At 57.7% G+C, this 13,583-nt stretch overlaps 1 protein-coding gene across 2 annotated transcripts in view; it reads right to left on the minus strand.

Annotated features, from left to right (window-relative positions):
- The window catches only part of ST3GAL1 (ST3 beta-galactoside alpha-2,3-sialyltransferase 1), a 63,813-nt gene that overhangs the window by 26,537 nt on the left and 23,693 nt on the right, over nt 1–13,583 (minus strand). The gene's annotated exons all lie outside the window — the stretch shown is intronic.

Genomic DNA, 13,583 nt, shown 5'->3' on the forward strand with positions numbered 1-13,583 from the left:
TTCATCTGAAAAACAGAGAAAACAATGCTCATTCTTACCGCAGGGAGAGGGCGTGAAGGTCTAACCACGGTGTGCCTAGAGTGTGCTCTGCTCCGGCACACAGAGCCAATATTAAGGGCTCGTGTGGGGTGACAGAGCCGTGGAGCCGCTGGGCGAGGAGAGAACCCCTGCAGAGCACCGGGTGCGAGTTAGGGGACCTGAACGTCAGGCAGCTCCGAGCTGCCAACTGTTCAGGAAAGCCCTGCACTGCGTGACCTCTCGGACCACATCCTGCTCGAGACAAAAGATCAGAGGTCAGGACCGTGCACTCTAATTCTGAGATATTTCCTGCACCAGGCACGGAGTTAAGCCGTTAAACCTCACAGTAGGCCCCCAGGTAGCTCTGGCTTCCTGTGGGACAGAGGAAGAAACTGAGGTTCAGTGATGGGGGAGCCTAGCCGGGTCCCAGGGGTGCTGAGCGCCAGGGGGGCGGCTGGAAGCCTGCCAGTCAAAGCCCCTTCTGCAGCCCTGACAGAGGCCTGTGCAGGGGGCTGGTGGGAAGTCCAGAACCACAGGGGGTGGGGGCGGGGCCTGACTCTGGAATATTCTAATTGGCAGGAAACAGCAGCTGGGGATTAGGGAGGTGATATCCTTGGTTTAGCTTTCTTCCTGAATGCTGAGTGGGGGCCCACCTTAAGCCACAATGGCGGAAGACAATAATACCCTTGGTATTCACGGTACCCTGTGGACACACAACAGCTTCAGCCACACGCTGTCTAGGTCTTGTTACCTGTGAGGTGTGTAACTTGCCTTCCCCCAGGGGTGGGGCTGAAGAGAACTTCCTAAATGCTCAAGACGCCTGGGCTTCCCCCTCCCGCTCACCCAAGCCACTGCCCTCTGGGCGTCAATAATGGATGATGACCCGAGGCCCGAGGACGCTAACATTACACAGGGGCCAACGGGGCAGCCGAAGCCCAGGACGGGCCGGACCTGCCTCTGACTCTCTCGTGGAAATGACGTGTCAGGAGGGCTTAAAAAATCATAATACGGTTTAATTAAAAGTAATGCCTTTTCTCCAACAAGCAGCTTGTGTCATTTGCTCACTTTCTCCTGCCACCAACATCCGAAACACCTCACAGCAGGTGAGCCTCAGGGCCATGTACGCAGTGGCTAGGGGATGGCCAGCCTGTCACTCATGGCTAAGCGTCCCTCAGTGACTCACCCGCTGCAGCTGGGAGGGGCAGGGCTTGGTAACCAAGAGGTGCTGGGTGTGCCTTAGGTAGCAGGTTACCCCAGGGGTCGCCTCACCTGCAAAGGCAGGGTTCAGGTGTTCCTGTCCTCAGTCAGGCGGGGGCTCAGCGCAGTGGGGTCAGGCTACCTGGAAGGTGCCAGTCCCTATGGAGGGGACACTGTGGGATGGGCTTTTCTGGGCTAGGCCACCAATCCTCAGCCACTCTGGCTGTTTGCTGCTAGCAGCTCCTAGCTGGCCCCCGTCAGACAGGAGATGCCTCGCCTTGGAGGTGACCCCCTCCTTCGACCATGCCTACCCCAGGCAGCCCCCAGACGGTGACTGAGAGACCTGAGGCTGCACGAGGACTCTTTCCCTCAATGTGGAACCAGCCTTGTGGCAGATGTTCCAGGGTCCCCGTGGTCCAGCTGGGGGCGCGTCCTTGCGCCACACCTGCCCCGCCCCTGCCCTCCCCAGTCCCCTCCTCTGAGAGTCTCCCCAGGGCTCCACACCCCCAGATCCTGGCCTCTGGCTCTGCTGGGAGGAACGGAGAGCCCTGCTCGAGGCCAGCTGGAGCCGAGGCTCTCAGGAAGGGAAGTGCTCTCAAGCTCGGAGGGACTTCTCCAGAGCAGACAGGCTCCTCAAGCACCTGGCCCAGACTCTCAGCTTTAGAGCAAACAACCGGAAGAACAACCATTGGTCGGTCATCTAGCCAAGGCTCGCTGGGGCCCAGAACGTGTCAGGCCCTGATGGGGATGCTGGTGATACACGGTGACCACATCACACAAGCAGTAAACAACCTGCAGGACGGGGTGACAGTGAAGACAGCACTGGGGAGTGTCCAGCCAGGGCTGGGGGACCAAGTTCAGGGAGAGGGGTGAGTCAGCGTCACATCGCCAGGCAGCCCCGAGCTCGGACTCAGCCCGAAGGCCCGTGTGGGGGGAGCCTGCTGAGCCAACAGGACACTTTTACTGGATGAGGTCCGAGAGGAAAGCGGGGCCTCATCGTGTCACCCCAGGAGGACAGTGGCTTGTCGCCCAGCAAATTAGCAAGGGTGACAGATCCCTCACAATGTCCCTTTCTAGTGACTTCCTCTGGGCTAGGTCTGTCCTGGGGGAACCTGATGCATGCCTGTCCCCACTGGAGCTCCCAGGCCGAGACCCCCTTTCCCATTGGCTATTGCAGTGTCAGAGAGTAAACCCATCAGTGGCCTTTTGAACATCAGCCCACTTCCCCACTTCCCAGTGTGTTTCTCTGCACTCCCATGTGAAGGCTCCCCTATCAGGCGTGAGCCAGTGAAGACGCCACGGGCCCTCGTTGTTATCACACACCGAATGGCACGCAGGCTCCCAGAGGCGTGGGGAGTACCGGCCCAACATAACGACAGGTGAGTGGATGTAACGGCCACCCTCTGGTTCTTTCTTCCCACGTTCTCNCCATCAGTGGCCTTTTGAACATCAGCCCACTTCCCCACTTCCCAGTGTGTTTCTCTGCACTCCCATGTGAAGGCTCCCCTATCAGGCATGAGCCAGTGAAGACGCCATGGGCCCTCGTTGTTATCACACACCGAATGGCACGCAGGCTCCCAGAGGCGTGGGGAGTACCGGCCCAACATAACGACAGGTGAGTGGATGTAACGGCCACCCTCTGGTTCTTTCTTCCCACGTTCTCACACTGCGGGTTCATGTGAATAAAGAGCAACCTTTTTCAAAGAGATGAGAAGTGGCCGTGGCCACAGCAGACCGAGGGCGAAGAGAGAAAAACTTTAAACCTCCGGCATCGTCATCCAGCACCCGGACCCGGTCCCTTTGATTCACCGGCACATTCGGGCAGTAACATCCATCTCAGGGGTTTAAAAAGCTCAACATTTGGGAAATTCTCAGCAAGCCAAAGCTGACCCGGGGTGAAAACGAGAGGTTCCCTGGGTTTGGGGCTTTCCGTATAGGTACATGAGGAAGGAGGTGTGCATGCAGTGTGTGGTCCTTGTGAAAGCAGCAGAAGGGTGACTGTCCTCGCCAAACACCTACTGTGTGCCTGGCCCATTACACACAAGAGCTAACACTTACTAAGTACCTACAGAGGCCCTGTTTCAAACACTGTGTGGAGATTGAGCCAGTCGATCCTCCAAACAACCTTGTATTTGGTGCCCTTAGGGCCAGCCCCTGTGCAGGGGAGCCCAGAGAGGGGAAGTCACTTGTCCAAGGCTACACTGCAGGCAGAAGGCAGGGTCAGTACCTGAATCCAGGTTGCCAAGCAACCTTCAGGGCTGAAAGTGTTAGCTCAGCAAACGCAGGGACGGATCTCCCTGGGCAGCCGTCGCTTCCTGCCTACTGGTATGAGAGCCGTTTTCCGCAGATGGGCAGCGAGTCAGAATGCTGCCCTCGCCAAGCTCCCAGTCAGGCTTTTCAGTGGAGCCATTCCAGGGTCATTTCTGGCAGCATAGTGGCTACAGCGCCCCACAGTGGAGGGCCCAGAAGCCGCAGCCTGGCTGGACTCAGCCATTACAAGCCGTGTGACTCTGAGCAAGCCTCTTTCCTCCTCTGGGCTTCAGTTCCTCCTTGGGAAAAGGTGATGGTGAGGAGACCTTCAGGGCGGTGGGCAATACGCCCAGACTAAGCCACAAAGGGCCATGCTTCACATCCCCTGGGGTCACTACATCTCTGGCAATTTTTGACAAGTCCTCAAATCCTGAGCCTCAGTTTCCCAATCTGTCCAATGTTGCGCTAAATCAGAGGATATAAACACTGTAACCTCAGGAAACTCTTGCCTCATGGGATGTTTTGTCTCTGGTGTACTGCAATTGAAAAAAAATTAAATCAGCTATAACTTTTAAAAATCAGAAAACTTCACCAAAAATCTGCACTCCAGCTTCCCTTCATAAAGGAAGGAATGGTCCAGGGACCTTAGGCTCACATTCCCCAGGGACTGAGCAGTAGTCATCTCCTTTTGTCAGAACCTAGTGAGCTTTCCAGTTTGCCACAGGCCCCACTACTCCCTATTGCCTTACCCAAACCTCTTTATCCATTGATATTCCTCATGCAGCCCCTGTGGGCATAGGAAACTGTGACTCCTGGATTGGAAGTTCTTAAAGTCTCCTCTGCTCCTGTTCCCCATGACTTGCCAGATGTTACTCACATGCCACTAGACACTGACCTGCCATCCCCCAGGATAGATAGTAAAGGGCCGCCAACTTGAGGCTGGGTCCCCTGGAGCTGCTTCCCATTGCCCAGCTGAAGGGAGAGGCCCTGCCTCCACCAGAACTCCAACTGCCTGGACAGTGGAAAGATGATAGGCCCCAAAATGCAGCCAACAGCCATCAGGCCACACAGAGCTCTTGGCCACTGAAGCCTCCTATAATTACCTGCAGTGTGTAATCAAGTCCCATTGAGAAACCTTAGAAAGGACTCAGCAAGGGGAACTTTTTCCTGGGTAATTTCCTGATCATAGAATTTCAGGGTTGGAAGGCATCTAGGCCAACCCATCATTTGACACTTAACTCTCCTCCGGTGAGGCTAACACGATGTGTTCAAGGTCTGTTTGCCCAGCACTGCCGGGGGCTGAAAACAGAAGGAAGTGCGGTAGGCAGCCCCACCCTGGGGTCCTCCCACACTGTGGAGGCCAGCCAGGCAAGCAGATAATGACCAAGCAGGACTGCAAGGGCCCTACCTCCGGACGGCCACCACTGCTCAGCCTTACGACGTGCCAGCACTGCATAAATGATCTCACCTAATTCTCAAGTTTCCTCCCTGACTGGCAGGTGAGACTCTGAGGCCCAGAGGGTGAAGGCCCCCAGTAGAAGTGGCACCGCCTATGGGTGCTGGAGCAGGCTGGATCCCAGCGAGGTGAGATGTCACGGCCAGGTCTGCCATCGCGACCTTAGCCTGCTATTCTAGATGGGCGGCCGGGGGAGCAGAGAAAGGCAAGCAAAAGAGAGTGAACCGGGAAGTGGAGGCGGGACCAGACTGAGGCTGGTGGGGACACAGAGGACTGGGTCCTTATCAGAAATTGGGGAAATGAAAATAAAAACAGGATGAGACATCGCTTGACACCTATTAGCCTGGCATAAATGCACAGGCCCTGGGACGCTAGGTGTTGGGTGATTGCGCAGACACAGAAGCTCACACCCTGTTAACAGGACAGGGGACTAGTCAGCAGCTCTTGGGAACCACCTGGCAGTATTGGGACAAATTGCACAGAGGCACACTCCATGCCTGTAGAGGGCAGGACTAATAAAATGGCCTTGGTCCAGTCAAGACAGCACAAACCATATAAAACAAAGTGGAGTCGCTCGTGTCAACCAAGATGGCTGCCAGCGGCCATGACTCTGGCTCAAGAGGGAAACTACCTAAGTCAGAGCAGACACACCTCTGGCAGGAGACATGCCTAAGATACCTGCACACGTGATCAGGACAGGTCTGCAGAGCGGGACCACCACAGATAGGCCCCAGGGGAGAGTCCCCACTTGGCATCAGGGGGCCGAGACACTTACCAAGAGACCCAGAAGGGTGGAGTGCAGCACCGTCACGGGTGTAACTTAGGCAGCTCCAGACCACTGCTGAGACAGCCGAGCCCCACACCAGAGTGCTGCTCCACGCCACGCTGAGGTCCCCCGGCATCGGCTGCGGGAGGCTCTGCCCTGCTGGACTGAGGACTTCACCTGCTGTGCTGCCCACCTGACTCCAGAGATCCCTCTCTGCAAGAAACTGACGGCTCCCTTGCTCACCCCGCTGTCTCCCAGACCCACAGAGACTCTGGGACCAGGTTCGTCACCCGCCATTGATTGCTGTGTGCCTATGTTACCCTCATCTAAGACTGTCAGAGTGTGAGTAGGGTACTAATGTGTGTTGATGGTCTACTCTGAGTGAACCTGCATTCAGTAAAAGCTGAGTGCTCAGCACAGTTACTGTGTGTGACTTTGGTCTCTTCCTTGGTGCCGGGCTGCTCAGCAGGCAGCTCACCGAGCACTTGCCCCACTGACTTTATCATAAAGAGACGCCCGAGACAACGCCCCAGCAATTCCTCTCTCGGGCGATCGCTGCAGCCCTCCAAAGGGCCAAGGAGAGTGTCAAACACACTCCACGATGCTCTCTTACATGTTAAAGATAGAAATATTCTGGGTCACAGAGAGTTTTTTAAACAACACATGAGGAACCGTTGCGGTGACAGTGACAGGTAGTGAGGGTCAGGAAACATGTGGGACCTTAGGACAGTCCCCTTGTCCGTAGGGTAGCCTGGGGGGTGGCTGGGATCACGTGGCAGGCACACACCAAGAACCGAGCCAATCAGTGGGGTCCGGTGCTGGAACGTCTAACAGTCACACCTCTTTATGTTCCACCCACTCTCCAGTCACTCACTCAGCATATATTTGCTGGAAGCCTGCTATGGGCAGGGTCCTGCACCAGACGGCAGGGCTACAGCTGGGAGGGAAGTGGGGGAAGGCGGCTTAACCCCCAGGCTGCACAGAGGACGAGCACAGAAGTTCACGTACAACGGGCAGGACGTCCGCAGACAAAGCACAGGGACAGTGGAAGAGGGCAGCATGTGGCTGTGCCTTCTGCACGAGGAACCGCCGGAGGTGGCCACCCGTGCCAGCATTGCGACACCTCCACGCCTGGTCACATCTGTCCTCCCTGCCCCGCTAGTCTGGCCAGGTTCAAGTGAGGCCCCCATGCTAGATCATCGGGACTCTTCCAGCTCCTTCAAAGGCACCAAGAAAAGATGTTGAGAACAAAATAGAAACAGACTCCTAGACACTGAGGACAGACTGGCAGCTGTCAGAGGGGAGGGGGACGGTGGAGTTGAGTGAAAATATGAAGGGGTTAAGCAAAAACCAAAACCAAGTAACACCCCTCATCGACACAAAGTGTGGTGATTACCAGAGGGACGGGGGGGTGCGAGGGGGTGAAAGGCAGTAAAGGGGGATAAACGGTGATGGGGGAGGCTTGACTTGGGGTGATGAACACACTGCGATACACAGACGATGTGTTAAAGAAAGGGACACGTGAAACCTGTATAATTGTATTCCCCAATGTCACCCCAGTAAGTTCAATAAAAATGTTTAAGAAAAACAAAAGATGTTGAGTCTGAGCCACCTGGTCCCCTTCTTCTGAGTGCGAACCCCTTTGGGCAGAAACAGGGGCCTTCGGGAAAGGCAGCTTTGTTCCAGCCAGGCCCACCCCCACCCAGCCCCACCCCACCCCCCAGCCCGGCACCCCCTCCCGAGCTATTACCAAAGGCCAGTCCTGCGCCCAAAGCCCCCAGAAGGGCTCTGCCTCACCCAGTCACCCCCCTTCCGGGACTCCCTCCCAGAGCAGCTCAGCACACAGACAGACACACAGACACGCAGACAGGGTGCCGCCCAAGGAGGTTTATCAGGGTTTATAGCAAAACGCCAGAGGGCGCCCGCCCGCCCCGCCGTAAGGAAATCATTAAGCGCATTGTCGTGCGTTCAAATACCAGTTATGTGTCAGAAAAGTCTGCCTCGTTAGTAACGCTCGTGAAGAATAACACAGGAAGACGCCTGCTGTTCTGCTGACTCGCACCAAACAAGGCAATAACCCCACATCAGAAGCACAGTTCTAGCAAAATAGGAACGGAGCACAGAGGCAGGAAACACTCTAAAACGCTAAGATAAGGACTTCCTGGGAGGGGTGTTTATGTGGGACTCCACCTCCCACTCCCAACCCCCCGCCCCGCCCTGGCTCTTCACACTTTTCTTTTCAGTGGTCATGGCTACTTTTCTGATCAGAAAATAAAACTACCATTCAAAAAACCAAAAAAATAGTGGCGCCTCCAAAACCTCGTCCAGCCGTCTCCCAAGGGCTGTTTAGTGAGACAGCCTCTCGGGACTTGGGCTTCCAACTCCAGAGGCTTCGGCCCGGAGCAGAGAAGGAGCGGTGGAGAAGGAGCGGTGGAGAGCAACCCAGAACACCAGCGACGGGACCAAGGAAGAGGAAGTGTGAGGGTGCAGACGCAGCGAGTTTTAAAAACTTCAAAACAGAAACACGGCTTCCCAGGGACGAGGGCTTGGGAACACAGTCCCCGGATTCGGGGCCTCCCTGGGGCCCCACTCAGCCCTGCGTTTCCCTCTCCAACCCCCAACTGAAAAGCCAGCAGGGCAATGGTGCTCTCGGCCAGGAGCCCAGCTAGGTCCTTGCTTGACTTCCAAAGCACTGTCACCGGTTCATCGTGGCTGGAGCTCCTTGCACTGTCCCTGCAGGGACAGGCCACAGTGTCATATGCATTGTATGTCACAGCTGAGAGAGGTTAACCAACCTGCCTGGGGCTTGGAGCAGTTAACCAACTTGTGTGAGGCAAGGTCCGGGACAGAGCAGGAAACAGGACTCGGGCCTTCTGATCTGCACCACCCCCAACCTGGGAGGAGTTCACCCCCCACCACAGCTGGGCAACCAGCCCGGTGCCAGCATGCAGGAAACCTGGGTTCAAACCCCAGCAGAGGCACTCGGGGACTGTGGGGTCTTGGGAGTTGTTAACCCCAGCAGAGGCACTCGGGGACTGTGGGGTCTTGGGAGTTAACCCCAGCAACCCAGGTTTCATTGGTAAACTGGAGACAAACCTAACACTGACCTGCGTGGGGACACAGGGAGCTCTGGCACTTGGCTAGCGCATAACAAATACTATTACTGTTGGTGGCGGTCCCCTCCGTGCCCCCTGATGTGACCCCAAGGCACTGTCTCCCTCCTCCCACCCTCACAGGGCAAGGACAGGGTCTCCTTGTGTCTGTCCCCAGCCCGGGGGCGTGGAGAAGGTGCTGGGAGGAGAGAGTTGGAGGGAAGAGACCAGGATGGAATCTCAAGAGGACAGTCAACTGCGCGTAGACATTTGGTGGCGTGTTTCCAAACTCTGCTTTCTGGCTTAAAGGAGCTGCTTTCTGGCCAGCAGCGCTCAGTCAGGTCTAATTCCAAACAGATGGGTCTGTGCCCTGCCCCCACCTGGCTCCCTGCTCCCCCCCTGCTTCAGGGGCCCCAGAAAGCAGCAGGGGCCTCCCGGGCGCAGGGAGGGTGGGGGAAGGACCAAGCTGGAGGGAGGCTTCGAGGCCTCCCGGGGAGGGCGGGGCTCAGCACTTCCTGGTGCAGGGGCGGCTCGGTCCTCCCAACCCCACAGAGCCCAGATCGTGAGGTCTATTTGGTGTCCTCTGAGAAAAACAGGCAGACCCAGCCCTGCCCCGGTGCACGCCTCTGTCACAGTCCGTGGTCACATGGGAACAAACACACTGATGCCGCTGCTCCCGCCACCGACAGACAGTAAGCCCAGTGGTTAAGCATGGGGACTCAAAGCCAAACTGCCCAAGTCTGAATCCCGCTCTGCCTAATCTTTGCTGGGCACCCCTGGGCAAGTTTCTTAGCCTCTCTGAGCCATTTTCCCCTCCTCTGTTAAGTGGGGATGGGGACAGGGACGGGACAGCAGTGCTATAACTAGCACCACCCTCAAAGGGACATTTCGAGGGGGGTCAGAAGTTGATGTAAAGCACCGGAAGAGCCCTGTCACGGGTGGAGATCAGCGTGGCCGGCCACCTGCCCTGGCCTGGGCCCACTCTCACCGACTCCCAGGACCTCCTCACAGGCCTGCCACAGGGTGGGCCCTCTCCCCAGGCAAGAGGTCATGAGCACTGGAAATATATCTCTTTGTAATGGTGACTGAGTGAGTTAGTATCTTCCCAATGTGATATGGAAATCTGAAACACAGAGAGGTCAGCTTGTCCAAAGCCGCCCAGCTCGGCAGTGGCCGAGCCACCACACCCCCCACCCACAGCGAGTCGGAACGCTGGCCTGGGCTCCCTGCAGCCTGCATCTCGGCGGACGCCAGAGCCTAGGACCCGGGGAGTCCCCCACTTGGCAGACACGACGACTCCCCCAGCCCTGGAGTCTACTGGGCACTTACAACCCCCACCCCTCCGTTATTAGCCCCTGTCCCAAAACTCACTCCCCAGCCAGCACCCAAGATCTGGGCTCCTGCAGATGGTTCTAGATCAAGAGGCAGGAAGATGAAGAGCCGATGAAGACTTTCAAAGCTCTCCAACCACCCAGAGCCACCAACTCCAAGTGGAGGCCTCATTAAAGGGCTTGACTAATTGTATAGTTTGTTTCAAGCAGCTAATGTCTTCCTTTCCATCCAGACGTCTGTCTCCATACAAAACGCACCCATACAAAGAGGCCAGGGGCTAATTGATGTGGGCTCCTGAGATACAATTGCCTATCAGAGAGAAACAGAGAGAGTGCTGGGACTTTCAGGCAACAGAGAAACCGCTGTCTAACCCTGCAATTACAGGGCAAGGAGAAAAAAGCGAGTTGCCCCGGCGCCCGGGGTGGAAACAGCCAGGCCTGTTTTCCTGGACTCGCAATGCGGTGCAAGATGAGGTCAGAGTGGCCACTCACAAGAGGGACAGCTGGACGGAGTTCGCTGCAGACAGGAGTGGGTGGGGTCCACTCAGGCTCCCTGGAGCAGAGTGGGGAGGGGACCAGGGGGTGGGGACCAGTGGGGGGAGTGCCTGAGGAAGCGGGGACGGGAAGCCAGTTTGCGGACCACCACGAGCATGGGCCCACGGGTTCATCACTGCATAGCCCTCACAACGAACCAGGGAAAGCCATTCAGCTGAGTCAGGCCTTACAGCCCAGCTGCCAGAGGAGATACCAGAGGGTCAGGAGGTGGGACTCGCCCAAGCCCACCTGAGATCTGACCCTTGCACACAGATCTGGCCGACTGCAGGACCCGGTCAATCCCCCACGTTGTCACCTCCTGGAGAAGGGGCTGCTTCTTAACACGGGGTAAGGTGAAAGGCTGTGTTTTCTCTGGGTGGGAGGCGGGGCCTTGCCTGCAGGCTCCGAGCCAAAGGAGGGGTGTGGTCTGTGGGCGAAGCGCTGGGTGAGGAACAGAACCACCCAACTTCAAATCTTGCCTCTACTCCGAATGCTGCGTGATCTTGGGCAAGTCACTGCCCTTCTCTGTGCAACACCCTCAGCTGGAGGAAGGGGCAGGGTGGGGGAGCTTGATCCACCCCGGTCCCCTCGAGCTTCAAGTCCTGTTTGTTGCATGTTAGCTTGGCACAGGGCCATGAACGGCCCTGGGGTCGAACTGTAGGGTTCACATCCCGAATGCCCAGAAACGACAGCCCTGGAGGAGGAGACTGGGTTTACCACCCAGGGACCCCAGACGGTCCACCCAGCCCGCCTCCAGCACTGGGTGCTTGGAGGGGAAGGGCAGTGTCTTGCCCAGATCACTGGCTCAGAGGCTCACTAATTCACCCCGTGTCCTGGTGGCCTCCCCGGCGGTGTCGGGCACGGTGCTAGTCACTGAGTTTTACTGCCATGTGATCACACCCTGCCATTGAGGAATTTATGACCAGGAGCTACATTTGTGCACAATGGCAGGACTGAGCAGTCACCCCAGAGGGAGATGACGTGGGCCACAGACTGGGGAAGGCCGACAAGGTGGCCTTCACAGTAACAGCCCGCCGCCCTGCTCTAGGCTGCGAGGGCCCTGCGGGCAGGGCCACATGAAGCCCTCTGGTGCACCGGACCCTCCTGGACGATTGTGGTGAGAAGGGAACATGCCACCAAGAAAAGCGCCAGTGCTGAAGGACACAGGGCCCAGGGACAGTCTCCCCAGGAGGTGGCTCTGGAGTTGAGTTTGTAAGGGCCAGCAGACGACTTGCTGGATAAAGAAACAGGGGAAGGGCACTCTTGGCCTAGGGACAGCCTGTGCATGGACACAGGGCCCCTGCAAGTTCTGTGCAGGTGGCACAGGGCAGGTAGAGGGCACATGCACGTGCCACGGAGCTTTGAGGGGGCACTGCACAGTCTAGGCAGCAAAAGCTTCTGGGGCAAACTTCGTGGGGGCGGGGCTCCTCACCCTGACCAGGCCCAGCAGCGGGGGCACCACTGCTGCGGTACAGAAAGTGACACACATGGGATCCCGGCTGCCGTGGCCTAGGGGACCCTGCCCTTGCCCTTGCCCTTGCCACGCGGGATTCAGCATGTACCTCAGGAATCTGGCAGGTGAATGCCAGGCGATGTGCTGAATGCTAGGGAGGGGCAGCAAGCACAGAGCGGTCCGATACAGGAGAAAGGTCAGTCCCCAAGGAGACAGGACGAAAAGTGTCCTGTAGAAGAGCCCACGTGGTGCTCCTGCAAAGGGAAGGAGGCCGCAGGCTCAGGACCAGCCAGAGGCACCACTGGGCAGATGGGGGCAATGGGAGACCCAGGCAGGTCTCAGCCTGGCAGGTGAGCTAAGCTCCCCCTGGAGTTGGGAATGCGAGGCCAGAGGTCACTGGGGGACATCCGGGGCTCCCAGAGGAGAAGGTCCAGGCCCAGGGAGGGGAGTAAGGGTGCTTGCCCTGAGGGGCAAGGCTGCGGAATAGGAAGAACTCAGGGAGGCAGCCACAGGGGTCCTGGAGGCTGCAGTGTCTCCCAAGTGCCAAGGAGACCCTGCCGGAGGCCCCGCCCTCCTTGCCCACTGGCCCACCAGCCCATCACTCTCTCTGCAGGGCCTCTGAATGGTCTGCTGCTCCAACCCACCAGGTTTGCTGCTTCCACAGGAGGGCTTGGCCATGGCTGTCCCCACAGGCACCCATGAGGGTCATGCCCTCAAGTCCTCCAGGCCTCTGCATGCCTGTCTTCTCAGAGTGGCTGGCCCCAGTCACCCTTGTGGCACTCACAAACCCTGCCCCGCCTCCCCGGCCCCGTCTCTCAGCGCTTCTCTTCCTACACACAAGTCCCTGGATCTGCCCCTTACTCTGAAGATTATCAGAAACCACCCCCCACCACACTGTAGGGTTCACGAGGGGCTGCCCGTTGTTAGTTATGGAAGCTCCCCAGCTCTCTGAACCCCGCCTGGCACGGGGAGGCACCCCAATCTACATCTGAATCCACGAATAAGCCAAGTGGGGAGTGGCGCAGTGAATGGGGACCTTCTGTCTTCCAGGTGACTGTGTCCCATGCAGGACCTGCCACGCAGGAAGCAGGTGACAGAGGGGCCGGCCCTCCGGAAAGAGACCTCCTGGCCCCTTGGGCACCTCCGGTGCCTCGGTGACAGTCCAAGCCAACTCTGATCTTCTGTTCTTGAGCCTCTCTGTATTTTCAAAGGCTGAGGGGAAGCAAATGCCTTCGTGCAGCTCCACTGAGAGCTTCCTGACAAAAAGCATTTCAGGAAACGCCACTGCAGCGTGAGGTGGGCCCTGCCCGGCACCCAGGCCTGCCTCCTGGAACAGCCTGGGGTGGCGGCACCCCGCACCCTGGGCTCCTTCTCTGATTTCCTCCCGGAGGCCAGATGTGCGGAGTCCGGGGGTTAAAAGAGGGCAGTCGCCTCAGCAGCAGAGAGAGCAAGAGAAAATGAGGTTCGCAGTCAGGAGGTGGCATCA

Source organism: Sturnira hondurensis, unplaced genomic scaffold (assembly GCF_014824575.4).
Source record: "Sturnira hondurensis isolate 20B ecotype Veracruz unplaced genomic scaffold, ASM1482457v3 Scaffold0006413, whole genome shotgun sequence".
NCBI classification, from domain to species: Eukaryota; Metazoa; Chordata; class Mammalia; order Chiroptera; family Phyllostomidae; genus Sturnira; species Sturnira hondurensis.